Source organism: Puma concolor, chromosome A1, assembly GCF_028749965.1.
Source record: "Puma concolor isolate L17-30 chromosome A1, mPumCon1.1.hap2, whole genome shotgun sequence".
Lineage (NCBI taxonomy): Eukaryota > Metazoa > Chordata > Mammalia > Carnivora > Felidae > Puma > Puma concolor.
This window is the reverse complement of record NC_141667.1, coordinates 144,032,311-144,054,033: the sequence shown is the minus strand read 5'-3', so window position 1 is coordinate 144,054,033 and position 21,723 is coordinate 144,032,311. Positions and strand designations below refer to the sequence as shown.

Sequence of the window (21,723 nt, the reverse complement as noted above, 5' to 3'; positions counted from 1 at the left end):
CTCAGAGGTACCACTTCATTGGCTCTTCATGGAAGGCTGCCAAGGAATATTCGCCTGTTCTTCTCTGAGGAGAAGCCGTGACCCAGAGAAGCTGGTGATATTCAAAGGACGCACGAAGTTTGAACTAAGATCATTCTTGCTCTAACACTATATGCCACCAAATACCGCAGCTGCATGTAACAATCAACACTGTCAGGCAGGTGTAGGGCAAGACCAAGGACTTGACTGTGATTACCTACCCAGGTGTTTCCAATGTCAGAGACACCGATTTGCCAAGTGTTTTCAGGAACATTCTCCCATCAGTTCCCCAATTTAGTCCTGACTAAACTTAATTGTCATCACTATTTACGAAGAGACTAGGTTCCATTTCAAGATAATTTGACTCACCGACAAAAACAATGGTCCTTGAACTTGGATGTTCAGAGATTACCTTGAGAAGCCAGGAAAAGGTGAAGATCCGTCAGCAAAAAAAAAAAAAAAAAAAATGGTTCCCGGAGAATGGGCCGATGTATATTTTAATCAAGTCCCCACGTGTTTCTGATAGCTCTTAAAATCTGAGGTCGAAAAGTAGGGTGGTCTCAATATAGAACAGGTGATCCATCAGCCTATTCCAACCAGAGTAACTAGAATTGAATTCCACCTCCAGTATGTGTGGGGCATGCAACTTCACACAAGTTATCTTATCTCTTTATGAATCAGTTTTTTCACCTGAAAAATGGAGGTAATTAATACTCATGTCATAAAATTCTCATCAGGACCAATGAACTGCTGTGTTCTGAAAAGATTATCCGGCACATCCTAAATGCCAGTGATTGTTCATCCAAAACTTCAAAGCACAGCTAGAGAACTGTGTGATGCTTCCAATGTCAAGGTCCCACTGCAAACTCTCTGCCCCTCCTTTAGAGCAAGGCCACTTCCCACAGATGCCCACAGGGACTCAAGAGACACACTCAAGAGCTGTCAGACAGGAACAGGGTTTTAATTACCTTAGCTGTACACAAAGGGACAAATGACCGTCTGCTGCTGTGGGTGGCCCCAGACATTTTTTGAGTGCCATCCCCCTCAAACCTTCATCTCGGCTTCTCTGGAGGTGCCTACACTCACACATCACCCAGTTCCTGCCACAGCTCATTCCCAACACAGCTCAGGCATGCGAGGCCATTATTTTCTTCACACAGTGATCCAAAATATCAACATAGCCAATGATTCGTAACACACGCATTACTCTAACCCAACTCTTGTAAGAGATACCAAGAGTGGTACTAAGAGAACCAGTATTAGTCTTGCCCTGGACGCTAGAGACTATACTGGTGAAACCACTGGAGGGGCGCCTGGAAGGCTCAGTCCATTAAGCATCTAACTTGTGATTTTTGCTCAGGTCATGATTTCATGTTCATGGGATCGAGCCCCCCCTCAGGATTTTGTCTGTCTGTCTGTCTCTCTCGCTCTCTCTGCCCCTGCCCCCTCTTGCTCACCCTCTCAAAGTAAATAACCATTAAAAAGAGTAAACCACTTGACAAAGGTCTCACAGCCAGTAAGCAGCACCACTGAGGCTCCCAAGCATTCGGTTCAAAACCTCAGGAGCTCCACAGTGAAACCTGAAACAACACCACACACAGAGGGCAGGGAGAGATGGGAGAAAGGTGCAGACTACGCCAAATGGGAAGGTGACCATTTCAGTGAACAAGGAAACTTACTTACGAGGCTGGTCTTGGGTGGCTGCGAGACGACATCTTCACACCGACCGCCCAAATCTTAAAGTTTATATAGAAGCCTTCACTGGGTTCAGTCGCATACAACCTCCGGAGGATCTCAACAACCCAAGCTCTCTCAAGGCTGCTTCCTTAAATCAGCTGCCGGCAAGATAATTGTAGGCAGCTGTGCCCAATCCTAAACCAGGAGAGGGAGGGGGATGAGTCTCAGATTGCCTGAGTCCAGCCCAAGGGTCAACGAGGGGTCAAGACCCCTCACTGACCTCCACCTACAAACCTATATGCCATCTTCTGCCCAGTTGGGCACCATTCCCCTCAGCCATTCAGAGGACGTCTCTAGAATATGCTACCAAGTTTCACCCATGCTCTGGACCGCTCCTCATCCTTACCTCCATCTCTGCCTTGCACAGGCTCTGCCCTGGCGACCCCAGCTCTCTAGCCGTGGTACTGGTAATGAAATTGGATGCCAAGTTGGTAATTAGTTCTAACACCGTCTCCTAAGTCCTTCCTGTCTTTCAACCCTCATCACCACTACAGCCATAGACAGGTCGACCACCTTCAGAGTTCTGAAATCTTCAAAATGCACCCTTTATTCTAACAATATTCTATATCTCCGATGTCTCATCTGCCTCCCCATGTTGCTTTGATCTGCAGGGTTAACTCCCATTCTTCAAAACATTTCTAAGAGCCCTTAACAATTGACCATGGAGACAAAGGCCAGGATCTCTATATCCATTTTTGGTGTTCAATCATGGATTTGTTATGAGTGAAAAAAATAAACGAAGAGTTCCTTTTGGTTTTCTGCAAGATTTTCCCAATATAAACCAAGAAGTGGGCTTTTTAAATTGGGCTTTTTAAAACAAATGATAACCTAGGTCACACCAGAGTCAGTGACTAAGCACATGGCAAATTTTATGATACTCAAAGACAGTGACTGCTAACGACACTATGTTTATTCATAACTGGGTGAGTCAATCATACACGCATCAAACATCTATTGAGTGCCTTCTGTATTTCGAGAACTGTTCTTGACACTAGGGTATGACCTTGAACAAAAGACATGTACTCTGCTCACATGGGGAATACATTCTAGTGAGAGAAACTCAAAATGAAAAACAAACAAGTAAATAAAAATATAATTTCTGTTACCGGCAAGAAATGTCAATAAAACAAAATATTTCAAAAGAAAATGAATAGAAGACGGGCACCTGGGTGGTTCAGTCGGTTAAAGGTCTGACACTCAATTTGGGCTCAGGTCATGATGTTGAGGTTTTTAAGATCGAGCCCTATAATGGGCTCTGCGCTGACAGCATGGAGCCTGCTTGAGATTCTCTCCCTCTCTCTATCTGCCCCTCCCCTGCTTGTGTGTGTGCTCTCTCGCTCTCTCTCTCTCTCAAAATAAATAAACATGAAAAAAAAAAATAAAGTGAATACAAGGGACTAGTTTAACATGAGTAGACAGGAGGGCCTATATAAGAAGGTGGTATTTGAGCTGAGGCTTAAATTATATAGAACCAACAAAGCAAAGAATTTTATTTGTGCATAGCAGGGAGGAGGTGATTCTGGAAGGATAAAAACAAGACTCAGATAGAACCAAATTCAAATTCTCGGGGAGAAAGATCAGAGGCCAGGAGAGCTACCCGTTAACGATCAAGGTTTGGAGTGCTCAAGGTGGGGTAGGAGGAGTCAGGTGGAGGCAGAACCTTCAGCAGGGGCCTTGTAGGCAGGGTAACAATTTCAAAATGTGCCGGGTTTGGGGCGCCCGGGTGGCTCAGTCGTTAAGCGTCCGACTTTGGCTCAGGTCATGATCTCGCAGTTCATGGGTTTGAGCACTGTGTTGGGTGGGCTCTATGCTGACAGCTCAGAGCCTGGAGCCTGCTTCAGATTCTGTGTCTCCCCCTCTCTCTCTGGCCCTTCCCCACTCGTGCTCTGTCTCTCTCTGCCTCTCAAAAATAAAGAAATTTAATAAGAGGGGCGCCTGGGTGGCTTGGTCGGTTAAGCATCCGACTTCGGCTCAGGTCATGATCTCACGGTCCGTGAGTTCAAGCCCCACGTTGGGCTCTGTGCTGACCACTCAGAGCCTGGAGCCTGTTTCAGATTCTGTGTCTCCCTCCTCTCTGCCCCTCCCCTGTTCATGCTCTGTCTCTCTCTGTCTCAAAAATAAATAAACGTTAAAAAAAATTAAAAAAAAAAAACAATTAATAAGAAAAAAAAATTTTTTTTAATGTACGGAGTTTCATGTCCTCAGTGATCAGACTGAGTTTTTAAAAACAATATTAGGTCTACTGTGTATGTGGGCAATGAAGAGAGAACGTGGAGAGGAAACTGGAAACCCAGGGGGGCAGCTGCGGGAATCTATGAGAAACATCATAGCATGAATCCCGAGCCAACTGTGACAAGAAACCGTACAGAAAATGGAACACGGCCTTATAATGGATGCGGCCCCAACAGAGGATCTGGAGTGGACTCCACGCTGACAGCAGAGAGCGCCACATGCAGGGCTCCACACGAGCCGCCTGATCATGACCTGAGCCGAAGTCAGAGGCTTAACCCGAGCCCCCCCGCCCCAGGCACCCCTGCAGCATCTTTTCAAGAAGAAACAACAATTGGATTTATAAGCTCGACCACTTTGCGCTCCAAAGTGGCACTGACTGCCCACCCTTGAGCTTGGGACCCTCCTTGTATTTTTTCATCTCATTGCCAACCCCCCCCCCCAACACTGCCTTCCCTTACACCTGTGTCAGTGTTTGCTTAGAGTGACTGTTACAGGAAGGAGCCAGTGTATTCTCTGTGTCCCGCACTCTGGGAGTGACATCTGAGAAATACAATAATGGGGCAGAGCCCTTTGGGTGCTTAGCTGCATCTGTGCCAGTTTAATACTAGGTTTGAGTAGGAAATGTTGTTTCTCAAATTTCTTTTGGGGGGGGGGAACCCTCTTCTGGCAGCAATGACTTACTCCTGGACTATCATCAACTTAACATTTTAGCTAAATGGGAGTGCAAACCTCTAAGTAGTATTAATGCCTTGAGCTAGGGTAACATACCAACATATGAACCTCCTTTACTAAGTAATGGGGATTAATAATGTGACGGATGAAAGTGATAATATGTAAAGTGTAGAGTTCTCTTTTGCCTTCTTGCTATTACATACTACCAACTACTACTACTTACTGGCCAGAGAAAAGATACAATGAACATTCTTCTTAATCCACAGGATTCCAGAACAGGACAACATGATTCAAAGATCTGGCTACAGTAAGAGTCACCTGTGAAATCTGCAACGTTGTCATGCTGATACGCAGAGAGTTCCAGAGCAGATGATAAAGAAATGATGTATAAATCCGAACTGAAATCTGTACCAAAAAATATGCTGCCTGTTTAATTCAAACGAAAGCAAGTTACATGTTTGTGAAAGAAACTAAACGGCACGGCAAAGAGAGACTAAGGCGGAAAAAGTTGCCTGAGAATATTAACACAGGAGTTTTAGATGATTTGTTTACCTGCTAAGAGACTCATTTATGCCTGAAAGTAAAAAATATTTTACGTAAAAAAGATAATTGTCTACAACGGAGAATAAATTATTTCAGAATTCCCAACAGGAAGTAGAGCGGTCTTTGCCAAAAAATTAATATTGAAAGAACTTCAGAATGCCACGTGAATATTCAAAATTTTGTTCCTCTACGTTCATTCAATCATTCCTTTTTCTTTTAAACGGTAAAATGTCCAACAACGTACATCAGCAGAACTGGTTAGGCATGCGTTATAAATGATTATATTGTTTATTATTTACCACAGAATGTAGGGAATATATATATACCACAGAATAGAGGGAGAAGAACCAACTATGAGCAGGGGATCCCAGAAACATATTTACAAAGAGGCTGCTCAAAAGTTTAAAAATATTCCCAAGTTAAGAATACAAATTGTAGGGTAGCTGGGTGGCTCAGTAGGTGCAGTGTCCAGCTCCTGAGACGGGCTCCAGCTTTGATCTTGCAGTTGTGAGACTGAGCCCCACATCGGGCTCTGTGCTGAATGTGGAGCCTGCTTGGGATTCTCTGTCCCTCTTTCTCTGCCCCGCCCCCTCTCGTGCTCACTCTCGCGAAAAAAATTAATTCATAAGTTTTAAAAATAATACAAATTATAAAATTCTTCAAGATACGGTGAAAGATCAGTGTATATAATTTGAAGCAGTTGTAATACGGGGAGGTAACAATCTCTCTCGTGAGCTATTCGTTCATGTAGTCCTTGTCCCATTAACTTATGTAGGCCTGGGTTAAGGCAAAGGAATGAGATGAAAAATTCCCCATCAAGGATCTTTCTGTCTTTGGCAGCTGTCCTTAGCATATCCACTCACACGCACGTACACATGCAAAATCTATAATTTCTTTCCGAGTGATCTCAAAATCTCTAAAACCCATCCATGGAATAGCATGCCAATTCTATGCTGGATTAAGAAATGACCAATCTGAAGAAGAAAAGGCAAGATCCCACCTTCCCACCAACTCCCCATTCCCATGCTCCACAGAGGACTCCATTAACCCAGACCAGAGTTTCGAACAAACACAAGTGGCTCAGCCTCGTCTACTGGGTACAAGAAGGAATACACACTATCGGGTGAGGACGTCATCCCCCCAGCCAAAGACCCAGAGAGCCCACCGAGCTGTCCAAGATTCTGACTTCCCCTGGCTCAGCTTGGTACCTTATGCTAACCAAGCTTCTACACACCCATACTTTTAAAGTAGGCTCACTGCCCCAAAACTAAGCTTGCACAACCCTAAATGCCTTAGACCATTTTTTTTGTTAAGATAAAAGGTAGGAATACATTTACGAAATGAATTATCCCATGCTGTGGGTATGCCTGAGTGTGAAGTCTGCACTCTTTTCTATCTGTGGTAGACTTTAAACTGTAGATGCATGGAGGGGGGGGGGGACATATTTTTTAAATACATGACCTTAGTCTCCATTACAAAGTTATAATTCCATCATCTGTTTTTACCTTCACCTTTGAACAAAACAGGAAATAATCGCCTATACTATCACTGACCCCACATTCTTTAATATGTACATCCTGTCTTAGTCTGTCCAAGCTGCTGTAACAAAACATCGCTGGCTAGTAGCTTACTTCTCACAGTTCTGGGGGCCGGAAGTCTGAGATCAAGGTGCCAGTATGGTCGGGTACGGACTTGCTTTCGGGTTGTAGACTTGCCATCGTACCCTCACGTGGCAGAAGGGGTACTGTGGAAGGGCATTACTTCCATTTACCAGGTCTCCACCCTCGTGATCTCATCGCCCCCAGAGACCCCCATGTATTAAAGCCATCAGTTTGGGGAGCTAAGACGTCAACATATCAATGTGGGGAAAGGGAACACACACAGTAAGCTGTAGCAATTCTCTCATGTCCCAACTCTACAGTCTTACGAATTTACAGTGAATTAACAAATTTTCTATTTTATTTCTGATCTTAAAATGTCTCTGTAAACTAATACATATATAGCTGAACCACATAAAATGAATCATATCCTTAAGCAAATGAATGAACTTCAAAAAAGATGGCCACTAACACCAGGAATATGTTAACAAATGTTGACATTTCTGGCTAATGCGATAGAACAAGAAAATACGAAAACAAAGCATAAAGAAATCAGAAAGAAGGATAAAATGTCATTATTTATACCTAATAATGAGGCTCTTCTTGGACACAGAAATGACAGAAAAGAAATCAAATCAATAGGATAGTTCAATAAAGCAGCCTGTTGAAATTATATATGTAAAAATCAACCACATCACAATGTGCATATAATAAAGACATATAATGAAAACTATCATTAACAAAAACATGTACATAGGTTTAAGATTCAACAAAGTAATAATTATAAAATCTAGCAAAGAGGAAGAAAACCACAAAAACATACTGACAAATGTAAAACAAGTGACTTAATTTAGTACTATTCTGTGATATTAAATAGGAAAACTAATTCCTATATTTTATAGAAATTTAAATTCTCCAAAAGTTAATCTGTAACTCTAAGTGCAATTCCAGTAAAACTTTTTTTAAAATTATTTTTAATGTTTTTATTTATTTTTGAGACAGAGAGAGACAGAGCATGAGCAGGGGAGGGGCAGAGAGAGGGGGAGACACAGAATCTGAAGCAGGCTCTAGGCTCTGAGCTGTCAGCACAGAGCCTGATGCGGAGCTCGAACTCACGGAGTGTGAGATCATGACCTGAGCTGAAGTCGGACGCTCAACCGACTGAGCCACCCAGGTGCCCCCCCAGTAAAACTTTCAATAGTACTTTATTTTAATTTGATGGAGCTTCTCCTGCAGAAAATAAAATGAATTATCAAACTCTTTAAAAAATAAATAAGAAATTGCCTTACTAGATACTAAAAGCTACCATAAAAATACAATAATTTAAAGCTCCAGTTATCAGCTTATATATATCAACCTAGGTTAATAGGCCTTTTCAAATGCCATGTGTGAAATATCACATGAATTAAAGAATTAAATAGAAAATGAGCAGGCATAAAGAAAATATTTCAAAAATCAATGACTATGTATCTGATTTTAAGATGAGGAAAGACTTTTAAAATTGACATATAAAGTCAAAATTTACACATGGTTATTAATAATTTTTATGGCATAAATTTAAATTTGCCATCAAAAAAGGAGTCTGAACAATATTAAATGGCAAAAACCATAACAAGACATACATCTTCCAATACGTGACAGACAAAAATTAATACTCTCAATAAATAAATACAGCAAACTTCCTAATAACAAAGCGATCGATAATGTACATGAATAAGAAACTTACCAAAGAAGAAAAACGAATAGCAAATTACCATATTCAATCACAATAGCACTCCGAACTATAAATTAGGATGAGATACAACTTCATTCATTCAACAGCTATTTATAAGGTACTAACCGTGTGCCAGGAACTCGGTAGGTAACTGGTTCTCACAGTGTGGTCCCTGGACCAGGAGCATTAGCATCATTTGGGAACTTGATTGAAATGCAAATTCTTGGATCCTAGGATACACTTTCCAATCAGAAACTCTAGTAGTGGGGTCCAGCAATGATTGATTTGGTAAGCCTTCCATGTGATTGATTCAGCTGCACACTTAGGTGTGAGACCCTCTGATTTAGGTGAACAAAACAGACAAATATCCTTTTCCTCGAGGAACTTTATTTTAGGGGAGTGAGGCAGGACAGACAATAAATAAGTAACAAAACAAGTGAATGATGTATTTTGATCAGAGTAATGGAAAAAGCATAGGAGGAAGAGATGGGAGTGTCAGGCAAGGACCAACCTATCATTTAAAATGAGGTGCTCAGCTCTTATGTGGATCCTGAGAAACTTAACAGAAGACCATGGGGGAGGGGAAGGGAAAAAAAAAGTTAGAGAGGGAGGGAGCCAAACCATAAGAGGCTCTTAAAAACAGAGAATAAACTGAGGGTTGATGGGGGGTGGGAGGGAGGGGAGGGTGGGCGATGGGTGTTGAGGAAGGCACCTGTTGGGATGAGCACTGGGTTTGTATGGAAACCAATTTGACAATAAATTTCATATTTAAAAATAAAAAAATAAAATAAATGAAAAGAGCCGATGGCTTGATGAAGATGAGGAATTTGGCCACAGAAGTACCTGAAAGAAAAACATTCCAGACAGACGAACAACCAGTGCAGAGGGTGCTGTGTGTTTGAGGATTCAGAAAGGAAATCATAAAGCGGAGAGTGAGAATAGAAAAGACTACCAGCAATAGGATCAGGAAGATCATGCTCCAGAGGCCAAACCATATTAAGGCTTACAACTAATTGCAGGGAGTGGCTTTCCTCTCAATAAAACAGGTCACCACTGCAGGTCTAAGAGCAGAGGTGTGGCATAACCTTTCTTAAAAATTACTCTAGTAACTATTTTGAAAATAGACTACTGGGAGCAGGGGCAGGGTGGTGTCAACTCAAGGATGCCAGGCCACGGACTATTGGAGTAATTCAGGTGGGAAATGCTGGTGGCCTAGATCTAGATGGTAACATGATGGTGCTGATGGGATGTGAGTTATAAGAAAAAGCCAAGAGAGAACAGTGACTCTAAGTTTCGAGCATGAGCAACTAAAAAGGCTGAGCTGTCATCAACTGAGATTTTTACAAAAGCCTGTAAGGAGGGGAGCTTGGGTGGCTCAGTCAAGCGTCTGACTTTGGCTCAGGTCATGATCTCTCAGTACCTTGAGATTGAGCCCCATGTTGGGCTCCCTGCTGGCAGTGTGGATCCTGCTTGGAATTCTCTCTCTCTCTCTGCCATTCCCAGCACACTCTCTCTGTCTCTATCTCTCAAAGTAAATAAACCTTAATATATACATGTATATATACACATATATATACGTATATATATAATATAAATATATATATTTAAATACAAACATAATTTGTGTATATATATAACATATACATATAATATACATACACATATAAATATATAATACATAACATATATATATAAATACAAATATAATTTGTATTAATATAATTAATATATCAATTGATACTAATTAATAATATTTAAATAATGTAATTTCTATAATATTGTAATAATATATTAATACAAGTTATATATATTATTTCATTATATATATGTGTATATATGTATATATGTGTGTACACACACACACACACACACACACACACACACATATATAATGAAAAGCAAGGAGAAAAACATGGGGTCTACTAACACTTAGGAGAGGACGCAAGTGTGCTGAAATCACCACAGTACCCAAATCTTATACTATGTGGTGTATATGTAACACTTCTTTCTCTGGGCCATATCAGCCTTCCTGCAGACAGTGTGAATTAAGGATTAGAGCTCAAAGTAGGCAAGGGTGCCCCGCAGATGGAAAGTGTTGTAGCAAACACATGCTTGCTGTCAGAAAGGTTTAGGGGGCTCTTACTCCTGGCCCCTGACTGTAACTTGCCATAAGCTTGCAGAGGTTATTTTTGTTTGTTGTTTCTTTAGTTTTCTAAAATAGCAAAGGAAATCCATATTACAAGCAGCAGACTACCAAGAAGAGAATTGTAGGAGCAAAACTGACACTGTGTGTTACTGTGGAAAAAACAGTGTATCAAAGAATGATGAATTATATCAAATGCCGCTGATAGGTCAAATCAAGTGGATTGAGAATTCATTACTGGGCTCTTCAGTGAGCTGGTCCCTGGTGGTCCCTTCCCAAAGCAGTTTTTACAGAGTGGTATGAAAGAATCTGAACAGACGGACTGCAAGGAGAAGAGGAGGAACAGAATTGGAGACCATATGTATACACAGCCTTGTTCAAGGAATTTTGCTGTAAAGGGGAGCAAAGAAATGGGGTGTAATGGGTGTAATGGGGTAATTGGTGGGGGAGAAAGGAATAGATTTTTTTAAGATTGGAAAAGTTATAGGATTAGTGTGTTCTTCAAGGGATAATCCCACCAGGGGTGGGGCATTTATGATGTAGGAGAAGAATTATTGGTACAGCATTCTAGAGTACATGAGATGGGACAGCTTTTGTGCACAACTCAGAGAGTTCATGTTATGAAACATGAGAAGACAGCATGGGGTGCTGGGGGGCTGTGGGATCTCTCTTCCCATTTCAACCTTCTCAGGAAAATGGGAAGCAAGGACATCTGGGAAGGGGGTTGAACTTAGAGGGTAAGGAGCTAGAAGAAAGTGCAAGATGAGGAAGGAGAGTGGGCAAAGTGCTGGATCCTGGCGGGCAGGGGCATATGAGGTTTGCACACACTGAGAGGGTGGCAGAGTTCTGTTTTTGTGTTTTGTTCTGTGTTTTCTCTAGCCACATTCCTTTACACAGGTGCAGAGTGGATCTGGGGGCTGGATTTTGCCTGCATTGTAGTTTTGCCAAATGAGTCTGATAAAGCAAGAGGGGTTCGAGGGCATCGGGGATGTTTGCAAAAGGATATGATGAGAAAAGCTGACCACGACGTACACTTAAAAAGAAGGACACTGAGACAGTTCCAAGAAGATAAACACATGCTGTAGGAACAACCTGAACTCTGACTCCACTTTTATATGAGATAGCATTTGAGAACAAAAATGTATTCATTTTCTTTCCAACATAGAACAATAATATATTATTCCTATACAATAACCTTCACAGAACCCATTTTGAAATGCCACTTTAGGTTTATGATACGCATTTATTTCCAACAACACCCCTTCACGCAAAAAAAGCAGACAATGAAGAGATAAGCATACAAATATCACAATGAAAGAATTGCTCTTTTTAAAAACAGCCACTCTCAATTTCTAGAAGGCACTATATTTTCCTTCTCTTCATTCAGCATGGAATAATATTCACTGATGTTCTTTCTCTAAAGGTAACTTTGTACATTTGTATATTCTCCACCCACCCCCCCACCCCCGCCGCCATGATTCCAATCTTATTTTCATCAGCAAAGTTGTTAATAGAAGTTCCAGGAACTTTTTTTTTCTTCACTGCACACTGAGAAGACATCACAGGAAAATTGTTCCACCACATAAATACACCTCACAGGGTCTAATGCTGTCCAGTTCTTACAGTCACCGCTGACTTAGCTACATATAATATGGCTGCAGCTCACATACACCCACCTGTGGAGTAAAAAAGCAGCTTATCCCCCCAAGAGGGTATCGGACTCAGATGAATAGGCCCATGTTCACACGATGCCGATGTGTTATCAGAATTATCTTATCATTGGACTTAAAAAAACATTTTAACGCATTATATTTCAGAAAGCTACAATCTTATGTCAGATAAGTAGATAGACAAATGAGAATTTCTTGCATGCTAGAATTGCAGTTCAATCCTTTTGAAGTTTTTATGTTGGCTTCTTTTTTCTCTTTCCATCTAGACAATCCCTTATGCCCATATGTGTTTATGGCACAAATCTATTTGTGTATAATGTCTCCCTCTGCTCCACTGTCACCCCGCATATGTTAGACGACAATGCCTGTGTGCAGGAGGGATCTTTGTGAACTGGACTACAACTAGAAAAAACATTCACGCTGAGTCCAACAGGAAGGGGAAAAAAATAGTCATCATTTAAAAGGAAGCAATGATCTCTACACTGCATTTTATTTCTCTTTACCTGGAAAAATCTGAACAAAATTGGAAACAATGTTCTACAGACTTCTGGAGCTTGTTAAAAGGGAAAACCAAAGACATTTCTTAGTTATTTCTTTTTTTTTTTTAATGTTTATTTATTTTTGAGAGAGACAGAGACAGAATGCGAGGGGGGGTGAGGCAGAGAGAGAGGGAGACACAGAATCTGAAGCAGGCTCCAGGCTCTGAGCTGTCAGCACAGAGCCCGATGTGAGGCTCAAACTCACAAGCTGTGAGATCATGACCTGAGCCCAAGTCGGACGCTCAACCAACTGAGCCACCCAGGGGCCCCAGTTAGTTCTTTTTTAATCACAGATATTACCCCGTTATCATTTGTTGCTGTGGCTTAACATACTAAAAGAAAGACATTCAAAACATTATAAAATAAGGTTTCAAAAAATTTTGGGGTGCCTGGGTGGCTCAGTTGGTTAAGTGTCTGGATCCTGACTGTGGCTCCGGTAATGATCTCATGGTTGGTGAGTTCAACCCCACTTTGGGCTCTGTGCTGACAGTGTGGAGCCTGCTTGGGATTCTCTGTCTCCCTCTCTCTCTGCCTCATCCCTGCTTGCACTCTTTCTGTCTCTCAAAAATAAATAAATAAACTTAACCAAAATAATTTTTTTTTTAAAAATTAAAAATAAAAATAAAATCAAACTGGCCTCTCTTTTTCTGCATAAGAGAAGAGGAGTCTTTCATGACACGGTTGACAGCATGAAGCGTGGTGCATGTAGAAAAAAGAGCACCACGATAAACATTCACAACACCGTTACCACGCTGTTGATCAGCTTGTAAGCTAATTTGAAGGGTAAAATGTGGGTCTGGGATTTATGCCTTGTATAAAAAATAATCAACTTTCATTATTTCTGTGAGTCATAGCATTTTAATTTTTTCTAATTAGATGTGATTACTATTCTTCCTCACAGCAGGATGGCAAAGAAGCGTAAAAAACACATACATAAGGGGGAAAATGACACAAAGGAAAACTAAGGACGTCGTTAGTAAATAAGAGAGCTTTTTTGTTCTCAGGTGGCAGTGGCCATTCCCTTGGTGGGAAAAATGGACACTGTGACAAAGCATGGTGGGTAATTATTCTCTTTTTAAAATATTCTTTTGCAACATGTGGATCAAGGTCCAAGGACAGAAATCATTTCCAAGTGGAGAACAAAATAATGTCAGAGTTCACACATTTTGATTAGGGTTATTCAGCTGATCAGAATAAATTGCCTTCTAAATATTACGAATCATGTAGTTTTTCACCAAATAGTCTTCTCTTTCTTCTATCTGTACCTTCTGGTAAATGGAAACCAGACCATTCTATAGAAATCAAAGAAGACACCTTCCAAATCCAAAAGAATCAAAGATGCGAAGTTCTAACTGCAACGTTGAGAAATGTTCCCCTAAAGATCCATCACAGAAGCAAAAGGTACATGAAAGATTCCAGATGCCCTCATTCTTCATTTAATGACGTGTTTTATCAAAATTATTTATTCACATAGAGAAATTCTTTACACATATGTTCTTTTGCGGGTGAGGTTGTCAAGGAGTACTTTCTTCCCATGTAGGTTCTGCAAAATCAGTTGTGAAAGTAGGTTAATTGGTAAAATTAGGTTCAGACAACACAAATGTAAGGAATTATTTCACAATTGCACAGTCTGCTTGTCATACAAATCATACAATTCTTTTGTGGAAAATGATCTGTTTTGATACCCGGATTAATTACTTAAGCTGTCTACACTGATCAAATCAACTGGAAAACGTTCATTTTAATTCTCTTCTTCCCTTTATGTTCTGCAGAGAACAGAAAAAGTCAATAAACCAAAATAGTTACATTTTACTAATTAATTTTATAAAGATTCACCTTTTAAATGCTGTTTTATGCGGTTCAATCTGCATGACATGAAATTGGAAATTTTATACGAATATATTTCACAACATAAGAGAATAATCCCCCAGGTCATTATTTTACTCCCAAATTTATGGCTCCCAAACTCAGATAAATCCTGGACAAGCAACAAAGATTACCCAGATTACCAAAGTTTTCCTAATTGGCAATTCATAACTTCCAGCTGCTCTGAACAAAACCTATCACCCATTGAAATGTTGACATTTTCTGCCTCATTAAAATCTTCTGCAATATTCTGTGTGAATAGATTGTTCAATTAGCCATTATTTCTGAAGACATACAGAGAGGTGATAAATGATTAGGATGCCAAATACAATTTGTGGTGTCAAAGCAAGCCTATTTTTACTGTATACAGTATATTCATTATTAGACCACATTGGACTCAGATCGTGATGGTCAGGTAGAGTTTGTTATCCCATGGAACACGTTACATTTTGTACCTTAAAATGGAATTTTGTTATGGTTTTGGCTTTCCTTCCCATGAAATCATCATTCTTCTCTTTTACATATTTTCACAATTACTAAAGAATTTTAAGCATTTTTTTTCCAAGTAAGCTCTAGGCCCAACATGGGGCCTGCACTCACAACCCAACATCAAGAGTCTCATGCTTTCCTGACTGAGCCAGCCAGTCTCCCCCATGTTAAGGATCTTCTATAACCAAATTAGCAGATCTTCTTACAAATCCCTTGATAAAATTTTAGTGAGTTCAATATAATTTACTTTTATGTTGGGCAAAATCTGTACAATAATGAGTGACTGCATTTTTTGTGCACCCACCGTATGAATCTCATCACTGTAGAGATAGATGTGCATAAAAGATAAAGACCACTAATTAGTAATTTCTGGATTTGGGGTCTATGCTGTAAAATGTAAGAGAGAATTTCCCAGAATAAAAAAAGGAATTACACTTAATGGGAGTCTGACTCACACAACTCCAACCTGTTTTTTATCCATTAAAAAAAAATTTCATTATATATCAAAATTAATAAAATCAACATAAAATTAAATTTTGTAGAGAAGTATCTGTTTTCAGCTACCATAAAGTCACAGCCCTTGGCATGATGGTACATATGATACAAGGGTAAAATATGTCCACAATATTTAAGGTTTGTATAGGTAGGGTTTTTTTTTTTTTTTTCTGATGACTAAAATACTACAATTGTTATACAGTCAGAGAGCGCATTAAGCCATAATATATTCCATATTTACATAGTATGTTTAGGGTCTCTAAGGATTTCTGACAGGGAGACTATTCCACATTTGCTAATGTTTTACTTCACTAACTTCTAATCTTATTTAAGAGCAACATAACTACAATAATTTTTGTAGTGATATGTATTTGTCACTTCTATTTTTTTCCACCAAATTCTTGGAGTTCCTTTAACCCATCCTCTTGGGGAGGGGTTAATGTAGGACTCTAAGGAAACAACATGCACGATATTACAATAAAAAGAATATGAAATCTAAATTACTGGGTTCAGGTGGTCTCTTCTTGAGTCTGGTTCTACTAATAAAGTCAAATAAGCCATAAAGATTCACCTTTCCTCAACATTTTCTTCATGGTATGTAACAGGAACATAATAATATTTCTTACAGGGGTGCATGGGTGGCTCAGTTGGTTAAGCATCCATCTTCAGCTCAGGTCATGATCTCACAGTTCGTCGGTTCCAGCCCTGCATGGAGCTGCCAGCTCAGAGCCTGGAGCCTGCTTCAGATTCTGTGTGTGTCTCTCTCTCTCACTCTGCCCCTCCCCTGCTTGTGTGTGTGCTCTTTCAAAAATAAATAAGCATTTCTAATAAAATAAAATTAAAAAATAATATTTCTTACAACGCAATACAAATATAATTCTATTGACATGTAAAAATAAATTTTTGCTGATACTTTTAGATGAAATCCATCTATTCCAGACAGAAGAGTATTTGTGCTTTACTCCATTCTAATGGCAACCGGTGTATTGTAACAGCATTTGGACATACCCGGATATTTAAAGGCAAGGCTAATTTTCATACGTGGCTTTAGAAAACCATTTCTTCATAACTTTCAGTACCAGATCACCTTCCACATGTTTTCATTACCTATGTTTAAGATCTAAGGTCATGACTATCAAAGCCAGTGCGTGGTTGCTATATTGTGTTCCCTTGATATTTCATCTACAAATAACCCACCTTTCTCCTTTCTACGGGTCTGTACTGTAAGGCAATGCAGCATAGAGTGTATTGAACTCCATGATACAACAGACTGCTCCACAAAGCCAAACCCTGAGCTCTCCTTATAAGGAAGTTCTCGCCCTGAACATTCCCTTTGCTATTAAACCTGGAAGTCCCAACCTCCGGTGCAGACGCTGATCAGCTTGCACAGAGTTATACTTTGGATTCAGGTAGCCATATTTTGGGAGGCCATCCCTGCTCTACCAATGTCTCATCTGGCATCTTCAAAACTTTACAGCTTTATTGAGGTATAATGGACACATAAAACACTGCATATATTTAAAGACCATAATTTGATTAGTTTTGACATATGTATACACTCGTGAGATCATCACCACCCTTAGGATGAACGTTGTCTATCATACCCACAGTTTCTTTGAGCCCCTTTTCTATCAATCTTTACTGCCCTTCCACGACTCCCCCCAACCCCACCCCAGGCAACCAATGATCTGCTTTACATCACATGGACTAATTTTCATTCTCTAAAATTATATATAAGTGGAATCATATGATACGTAATCATTTTTGTAGGTAGGCACTTAGCTTCTTTCACACAACATAATTATTTAGAGACTCATTTATAATGTTGTGTATTTTAAAAGTTCACTGTTTTGGGGGTGCCTGGGTGGCTCAGTCATTTAAGCAACTGACTCTTGATTTCAGCTCAAGGCATGATCTCTGCGTTTGTGAGACTGAGCCGAGTCAGGCTCTGTGCTGACAGTGTGGAGCGTGCTCAAGATTCTCTCTTCCTCTCTCTCTGAGCTATCCCCCACCCCCACTCAGTCGTATGCTCTCCCTCTCTCTCTCTCAAAATTAATAAACATTTTTTAACTGTTGAAAAAAATAAAAGTTCACTCTTTTTAAATCATTGATTATTTTTCCATCATATGGATATACCACAAGGCATTTACCCATTTACCTCCTGATGGGTATATGGGTTGTTTCCAGTTTTTAGCTATTAAAAATTAAAGCTGCAGGGCGCCTGGGTGACTCAGTCAGTTAAGCGTCCAACTCTTGGTTTCGGCTCAGGTCACGAAGTCATGGTTAATGGGTTTGAGCCTTGCATTAGGCAGCGTGCTGTTGGTACAGAGCCTGCTTGGGATTCTCTCTCTCCCTGTCTCTCTGCCCCTTCCCTGCTCTCTCTCTCTCTCTGTCCCTCTCCCAAAAATAAATAAATAAACTTAAATTTAAAAAAATTACAGTTCCTATGAACATTTATGCAAATCTTCATGCAGTCAAATGTTTTCATTTCTCTTGGATAAATGCTTAGGAGTAGAATATCTGTATCATCTAGTAGGTATGCTTTTTGCTTTTCAAGAAATTGGCAAACTTTTTTCCAAAATGGTTCACCATTTACATCCCCATCTGGGTGTATGAGAATTTCAGTTCTTTCGGGTCATTACCCACTCTTAAAATAGTGTTTTAATATTAGGGATTCTAGAAGCTTTATATGAACAACTCTTTGGGGTTTTCATTTACATTTCCATAAAGAACTCTGAATATTGAGCAACCTATAAAGTATTAATATGATATCCATATATCTTCTTCAGTAAAGTAGTCAAATCTTTTAGCGATTTTTAAATTAGGTTTTTGTCATATTAATTTTGAATTGTAAGTGTTCTCTACATAGCCTAAATGTAAGCCCTTGGTCAAATACCTATTTTAAAAACATTTTTCCCAATGACTTGTCTTTTTATTTCTGTAAAAGTGTCCTATAAAGAACAAATGTTTTAGTTTCAGTAAAGTTCTATTTAATCACTTTTTTCTACAGTTCACGCATTTGGTGTTCAGTGTAACATATCCTGGCCAAACCTAAGCCAATCTGGCTTTCTGTTACTTAATGTTAGTATGTCACATATTATCTTATCCTTTTACTTTTAGCCTATTTGTGCCTTTACACTTAAAATGTGTGTCTTGTAGGCAGACTGCATTTTAACTTTTAATTTTAATTTTAAAGACTTGCTTTTTAAATTTAATATATGGCTCTATGCCCTTTAATTGGACTGTCCAGCCATATGCATATTACATAGCTATTGATAGGATTGTGGTTAACGCGACTATCTTGCTTATTATTTTTTATGTGCCCCACTTACTTTTTGTTCCATTTTCTCTCCTGTTCAGTCTTCTTTGGATAAAATATTTTTATTATCCCATCTTATCTCCTTTATTGATCTAACAGCTATACCTTGTTGTGGACTTGTTTTTGTTTATTGGTTTGTTTTGGTTTTTTAGTGGATGCCTTGGAGATTTTACTGTATCTCTTTAACTTACCGTAGTCTACTTTCAATAAAAGGACCTTACCATGATACACTTACATTCCTCGTCTCCCAGCCTCTACTCTCTTATAGTCAAGAGAACAAACACACTTCTATGTACTTCTGCATACATTATAAATTCCAAAATTCAGCCCTGTTAATTTTATTTTATAATGTTTATTTCTGGGAGAGAGACAGAAACTGAGTGTGAGCGGGGGAGGGGCAGAGAGAAAGGGAGACACAGAATCCGAAGCAGGCTCCAGGCTCCCAGCTGTCAGCCTGATGAGGGGCTGGAACCCATGAACCACAAGATCATGACCACAAGATCATGACCTGAGCAGAAGTCAGATGCCCAACCCACTGAACCATCCAGGCGCCCCTCAGCCTTGTTAATTTTAAACACTGCACTATATTGTAAAGAGATTTGTAAAATGAAACAAAAACACAGCTTTTATATCATTGTATCATTTCCAGTGCTAGTCCTTCCTTTATGTAAACTGGGATTTGTATCTGGTAACATTTTTCTTCTGTCCAAAGGATTACTTTTACCATTTTTAGAGTAAAAGTCTAACAGTAATTAACACGTTCAGCTTTTGTATGTCTGAAGGAGGCTTTGTTTCTTCTTCCTTTTGAAAGATACTTTCACTGGACATAGAATTCTAGGTTGACATGTTTTTGTTTGTTTAAATATCTCAAAAAGGTTGCTGTATTTTTTTCTGGCTTCTGTTATGAAAAAATTGGCTCTTGTTCTTACCCTTGTGCTCTATACACAATGTATCTTTTCTTAAGTGTTTTTAAGATTTTCTCCTTGTGACTGGTTATAAACAATTTGAATAGAAATTTTATGGTACACTTTCATTTTTGGTTTTATTTGTAGTAACAACTTGCTGAAATTTTTGGACCTCTGAGTTTATTATCTTTATCAACTTTAGAAAAATTCTGGCCACTGTTTTTTAACTAATAAACTTTATTTTGGGGAGAAGTTTTAGGTTCACGGCAAAACTGAGAAGCAAATGAAGAAACATCCCACATAGCCTCCTGTTCATTCCCCCACTATGGACTTGCCACACCAGATTGCTACATTTGTTGCAATCAGTGAATCCACATTGACACATGGTTATCATTCAAAGCTTGCTGTCAGAGTTTAATCTTGGTATCGTACATTCTATGGGTTTTTATTAGTATATAATGTCATGTATCCACCACTGTAGTATCACTCAAAATAGTTTCACTGCCCTAAAAATCCCCTTTGTTATGCTAGCTTACTCCTTCTTAGGATGGAACCACTGGTGACCACTCATCTTTTTACTGTCTCCACAATTTTGCCTTTTCCGGAATACCATATAACTGGAATCATACAGTATGTAGCCTTTCAGAGTGACTTCTTTCACTTAGAAATACACATTTAGTTTTTTTTCCCCAGGTCTGGCTTGATAGGTCATTTCTTTTTAGCTGAATAATAATCCATTGCCTGGAGGTACCACAGTTTATTTATGATTCATCTATTTTCCAGTTTGGGGAAATTGTAAATAAAGCTTCTATAAACATCTCTGTGCAGGGTTTTGTGTGGAAATAAGTTTTCGTTCATCTGGATAAACATCAGGGAGTGCAGTTGCTGGATTGTATGGTAAGAATATGTTCAGTTTTGTAAGAAACTGCCAAACTGTCTTCTAAAGTGGTTGTACCATTTTTTTCATTCCCACCAGAAGTGAATGAGAGTTTGCATTATTCCACATCCTCATCAGCATTTGTTGTTGCCATTTTGGGGGGTTCTAGCCATTGGTTGGTGTGCATGTTGAATGTCTTTTCATATGCTTACTTCCCATCTGTATATCTTCTCGGGGGAGGTGTCTGTTCATCTCCTTTGCCCATTTTTAAATCCGGTTGCTCAGTTTCTTAGAGTTGAGTTCTATGAGTTCTTTGTGTATTTTGAATAACAGTCCTTTATCAGTTGTGTCTTTTAGAGATGTTTTCTCCTAGTCTGTGGCTTGTCTTCTCATTCTTTAGAGCCATTATTTTTCAAATAGTTTTCCTGTACTAACCCCCTCTGTTTGGGGAATTCTCTGTTACATTTACCTTAAAACTCCTGAAGTCATCCCAGAGCTGATATGGTTCACCTTTTATTTTTTAAGTTTTTTTGAATGCTTATTTTATTTTTGAGAGAGACAGAGCATGAGCAGGGAAGGGGAAGAAAGAGAGGGAGACACAGAATCTGAAGCAGGCTCCAGGCCCTGAGCTGTCAGCACAGAGCTGGATGCAGGGCTCGAACTCACAAACTGTGAGATCATGACCTGAGCCGAAGTCAGACACTTAACCGACTAAGCCACCCAGGTGCCCCATCTTTTGTTTATTTTTAAGTTTAGATGGTTTCTTTTCTTCTTTCATTTCCTCATATTCACTTATCTTTTCCTCAACAATGTGTGATCTGCAGTTAATCTACTATTAGTTTCCTCTAGTGTATTTTTCATCTCAGACTTTGTATTTTTTATCTAAAAGTTTGAGTAGCCCCTTTT

At 39.4% G+C, this 21,723-nt stretch overlaps 1 protein-coding gene across 5 annotated transcripts in view; it reads right to left on the bottom strand.

The window, feature by feature from the left end:
• Positions 1 to 11,880: 11,880 nt before the first annotated feature.
• The window catches only part of DTWD2 (DTW motif tRNA-uridine aminocarboxypropyltransferase 2), a 542,198-nt gene continuing 532,355 nt past the window's right edge, over positions 11,881 to 21,723 (bottom strand). For all 5 annotated transcript variants that reach the window (XR_015250697.1, XR_015250698.1, XR_015250699.1 and 2 more), the window contains one exon: positions 11,881 to 14,409. The gene's annotated coding sequence lies outside the window, so the exon portion shown is untranslated. The remainder of the gene's footprint in view (positions 14,410 to 21,723) is intronic.